Source organism: Ostrea edulis, chromosome 9, assembly GCF_947568905.1.
Source record: "Ostrea edulis chromosome 9, xbOstEdul1.1, whole genome shotgun sequence".
NCBI lineage: Eukaryota > Metazoa > Mollusca > Bivalvia > Ostreida > Ostreidae > Ostrea > Ostrea edulis.
In genome coordinates this window covers 58,412,092-58,417,719 of record NC_079172.1, presented here as the reverse complement: position 1 = coordinate 58,417,719, position 5,628 = coordinate 58,412,092, and the positions used below count along the sequence as shown (strand labels likewise).

Genomic DNA, 5,628 nt, shown 5'->3' with positions numbered 1-5,628 from the left:
CCGTACCTCAACTGGAATATGACCAATCAGAGACAAAGATACAATAAGAATTAAATTATTAGTATTTAGTACCCTAGTAGCAGCAGTATGTACCCAATTAAACGCCGCTCAGGATCGTATATGTATGTGTGATGCAATAGGTACTTACATATACACTGTATAAGACTAAAACTTTTATCAACGTAAGTCAAAGGATTAATGATAACCTTACAAAATATGACAGTGTTTGTTGAGTTCGATATCCAGTGCAATAGACATTGTTACTTACAGAGAAAATGAAGGCTAATTTATCCAACCATTCAACTTTTCAAATAAGCTAATCACTGCTCTTGGATACACTTGACCTAAAGAGTACAACACAGGTTTATTATCAAAACGCAATTTGATTGATTGTATCTTGCTTAACGTTTCGCTCAAGAATTTTTCACTCATATGGAAACGTTACCAAGACCGGTGAAGGGCTTCAAATTTAGGCCTATGCTCGGCGCTTACGGCCATTGAGCAGTGAGAGTTCTTTAGCGTGTCACACCTACTGTGACACGGGTCATCCGTTTTTAAGGTGATCTCCGAGGACCCGTGACATTCACACCTGATGCCGAGCGTTTGGCGATGGAACAGTTACTACCTGTTTTAACGACTTAGGTCTGTCGCGGCCGGGATTCGAACCCTGGCCTTCTGCATGCGGGGCGAACGCTCTTACCTCTCAGCCACCGCGGCGGAAAAAACAATGAAATTGAATGAAATCTACATATAAGAAGTATTGACCTTCAGGTTTGGAAAGTATATCAGACAGCATATACCTCGCATCTCTTCATACCGGTATCTATTTCATAGCGCAGTAATTCAATATGTAGGCGTGATAAGGCGCATCTCCTACACTTTCAAAAACTTCCGTGTGGTGCAAACAAGATAATTCTAACCCAGTTTAGATTGATATACTGAACGTACATGTACATGTGTACGGAGTGAATGTTTAGATTGATATACAGAGCGTACATGTGTACGGAGTGAATGTTTAGATTGATATACAGAACGTGGCCGAGTGGTTAGAGCATTGCGCTTAAAAAACAAACCCACACGGCCTCTCACCTGTGGTCGGCGTGGGTTCGGCTCGCGCCGGTAAGTGAGAAAGTTTCCCAGTTTACTTTCGGAAGGTCGGTGGTCTCTTCCCAGGTACATTGTATCTGGGTTCTCTCTTCCACCAACAAACACTGGGCGCCACTATATAACTGAAAAATTGTTGAATGTGGCGGAAAACATCAAAACAATCAATCACACAGAACGTACATGTATACGAAGTGAATGTTTGGAATATGTGCTGTTACTAAGAGAAGAGAATGCAATTTGTAGTTGTGGAGTAATCTGGTGGTAATGTGTTTATGGACTCTGCAAGTTATTAACTCTTAATTGAGTTACCTAGTAAACCTACGTGAAACAACCAGTCATTTGCCTGTGTTCTTCACCAATTCATCTTGTTTGTATCGATTTTTTTGGATTAGAAGGATACAATATTTCCAACAAATCCTGAACTGTACCAACAATTTCAAACAAAATCACAACGTGTGGGAGACTAGTCTTTCCGTTTAGAATCTTCTTAAAATATGTCACTTTCACATATCATTAAAAACGAATATTTATCACTGAGCAGGATTGTAAACGGCAGTCCTGAATTAGCCCCAATTCTGTTTTATTTGAGATGGTTGGTGGGTGGTTTGATTGATTGTAGATCTACGTCGCTGAAAGCTATTCATGGTAACAACGTCTATGGGGCCTCACTGGGAGGTCACAGACTTCTTCCATTTTGTTCCCTTCTTCTTCCATGGTCTTGTGTTTTACTTCTGATGCAAACGAACCCGTGGAGATAGGTCATCAGTACCCCACCCCCGGGGATCCGGGTTAGAATAGGTCTTCAGTACCCCTTGCTTATCGTAAGAGGCGACTAAACGGGGCAGTCCTTCGGATGAGACTGCAATATCCGAGGCCCCGTGTCACAGCAGGTGTGGCGCGATAAAACTCCCTCCCTGCTCAAAGGCCGTAAGCGCCGAGCATAGGCCTAAATTTTGCAGCCCTTTACAGGCAATGGTGACGTAGTAAATAATTCTCGAGCGGGAGTCAAACAATATACAACCAACCAACAGACGCAAACGATTTTAAAACATTTCATTTAGTATCAATTCTATAATACTTCATCCAAACTTGTTTGCCATTTTGTGTTGTGGTTCACTTCCACTCAGGACATTCTTGAACTGGGCGTAAAACAACATACTAAAAATAACCCTCCATTTCGTAAGCTTAAAGGGGAATACAGAGCAGATTCTTGTCTCTTGGTGAAGAAAATGATCCTATTCACTAAAACTTGTGAAAAGAAACCCAGTTTTAAATCGGTGAATCCTGCGACATGAAACTACATGTATTCTATTACCAATAAACTTAAATAAATTTCTCATTTATTCCTAAACATAAATTTGTATTGGAAAATACTTTTCATTTTATTGACAAATAAAACATTTTGATGTTGAAAATAATGAAATGTAAAGGTGTGTGAGATTACCTCCCTAACGACCACAAATGTGCATGTTGTAAGTAAAACTACATCGTATTTTCATTTACTGGTAACTGTCAGAGTTTGCTAAAGGCAAGTTTTGTTAGAGATATTGGATGTGTAAGAATAGATCCATCAGCCGCTAGTAATCTTTCTAATTCGAAAAAAGAATCGATACAAACAAAATGAATTGGTGGAGAACACAGGCGAATATAACAGATAATGACGTGTATACTCTGTGTGTTGTGTTTACTTCAACCACCACAAGGCTTACATACGGACGTTAAGGCAATTATCGTTAGTTTGGCTACGGGAATTTAATATTGCTCCAAACAGCATATCACATAGCTATGATCAATTCTATAAAAAACAACAACAAAAAACACCAAACCGCATATATTTCAGTAGGATATGCTAGTATTGTTTAGTACTCGAAAACCTAAAAAATAATGTTCCGGAAATTCTCCAACGTCATGTGACTGATAGTAACGTGAATTAAATAGTACGACCTTTTCCATAGATTTAAAACATCAAACAAGGAATCTTATACTGAGGCAAGCGCCAAATTCTGGTGCAACGTCTTGGTAACCATCAAAGCTATATAAAGCAATCCGTTTAGAGACCACGCTTTCATATCGAAACTTATGTTTTCCTGCAATTAGTACTTCACTGAAACGAAGAAAACGAACAGTGATCAATCTCATAACTCCTATAAGCAATACAATATAGAGAGTTGGGTAAACACGGACCCCTGGATGTACCAGAGGTGGTCACAGGTGCCTAGGAGGAGTACGCATCCCCTGTTGACCGGTCACACCCGGCGTGAGACCTATATCTTGATCAGGTAAACGGAGTTATCCGTTGTCAAAACCAGTGTGCCAAGAACAACCTTACAATCGGTATGAAACACGCCAGACAGCATTTGACCCATTGATAGGTTGTATTGGCAAATTAGATCATTATAACGACCATATAAGTTGCGAAATGCTGAATTTAAACGAGACTCTTGGAACCCCTGTACCATCAACTTGTTTGTCAGTAGCCTGCTTCGATTTCAAAACTGGCCAAAAGCAGAACAAGCTCTTGCGTATCGAATCAGTTGAGAGATATAAACACCATATGCAAGTGATAATGGAATATTGCTACATAGACATGGGAGGTTGACGATGGAGAAGCTGATATCATCTCGTTTGTCAAAAAGTTGAGTTGTTAGTTTGCCGTTAATATCTAGTTTCAATAAAATATCGAAGTATGAAGCAGAAGTGGACGACTCTGTGGTGTCTTTTATTTCGGATATATCGAATCGACATAAGAATGAAAATCATTTTTGTTAATAGATAATACGTCGTCGATATATCTATATGTCGAATTGAAGGCCACAGCAAGATATTTTTTCTTCTCCTGTAGAAGAATTTGAATAAATTATGCTTCGTAGGAATATAAAAACAGGTCAGCTTGTCGACAAAGGAGCACAATCCATGCTCATGTGAATTCAAACAGACTGTTGGAAGACCTGATCACCAAAGACCACGAAGATATTGTCATTGATGAACTCCAGCATATTTTTTTTATTATTATTTACAACATCAGAGTACTTGTGCGTGGAATCTGAGTGGCATTTAACAAAGTAATTTTTGGATGACTGATCAATAGATAGGAATATTTCCGTTTTCCATTATTGTTGAAGAAGAAACTGTCTATGATTCTATGATGTCAAAAAATCTAGTCTTTAATTTATCGTGAGGAATGGTCGTGTGAAGTGTTGAAAAGTCATGCGTTTTGATGTTGTTCATTTGAGAAAAGTTTTGCGATTTGTAGTTCATTCTGGCAGGTACAGGGTATTGTTCACATTTTAGATGCATGTAATATTTCATTCCATTAGATAATACAATGTGCCCCATAGTACATGTATAAAGTATCTTATATGTAACTTTCACTTCTATAGAAATAAAATGACGTAGACGTAGAATTTATTTCATTATAAAAAAAAATTGCTATTACAATTTTTAACAAAATATATTAATACATTTCTAAACAATAAAATTGTTCTTTAAGAAGTGAACATGAAATATTTTTCAAGTTTAGAATGGTGGCAATTATAAAATATTAATAAGATGTTATGGTTGGATAAAAATATTTCATTGAACATATGGAGGTCAACGACAACATACATGTAGCCACACAATTTCATGACTTCAGCTTTTCCATCATCAGCTTCCCATATCTGTCGTTGAAACAGGTAGTGACAGTTTCATCGACAAACGCTCGGCATCAGGTGTAAATGTCACTGGTCCTCGGAGATGATCTTAAAAACGGATGTCCCCTGTCAGAATAGGTGTGGCACGCTAAAGAACCCTCACTGCTCAATGGCCGTAAGCATCGAGCATAGGCTTATATCTGAAGCCCTTCGCCGATATTGGTGACGTCCCCATATGAGTGAAAAATTCTCGAGAGGGAAGTTAAGCAAGATATAATCAATCAATCAATCCCATAGTGTGTAGCAATATTTCATGATCTCCTGCATATGGTGTTTCTCTATCATACCTCTCAACTGATTCGATACGCTACAACATGTTATGTGTCATTCTTAACACGTTGTTGCTAGCCAAGCTTACTGAGTCCAGGAAGTACCTACGCTACCTCAAACCGTGACTGTATGATCAACGAAACCCTTGATTTTCATGAATATTTATAAAATGACAAAATCATTTATTAACTAATCACAGTCACGATAACATATTTCGATATTTTAATGGCTGCACCCACAGGTAAAACGTGTAGCGTTTGTTTACAAAAAATAACAGATAAAAAATGCTCAACAACCATATTTAGATACAAATTAAGTATACAGCCATATAGGAAACAGATGTTATGCTTGCAATTTCTGTATCGATAAACTTATCTTGATTGGCCATTGTGAAAGGTGAAGATAACGAACAGTGATCAATCTCATAACTCCTATAAGCAATACAAAATAGAGAGTTGGGCAAACACGGACCCCTGGATACACCAGAGGTGGGATCAGGTGCCCATGAGGAGTAAGCATCCCCTGTCGACCGATCAAACCCGCCGTGAGCGGCCTATGT

At 38.4% G+C, this 5,628-nt stretch overlaps 1 non-coding gene across 1 annotated transcript; it reads right to left on the bottom strand.

Annotated features, from left to right (window-relative positions):
• Positions 1-645: 645 nt before the first annotated feature.
• Trnaa-cgc (transfer RNA alanine (anticodon CGC)) lies at positions 646-717 on the bottom strand. The gene has a single exon. It is a non-coding gene; the product is annotated as a tRNA-Ala (tRNA).
• Between the last annotated feature and the right edge of the window lie 4,911 nt (positions 718-5,628).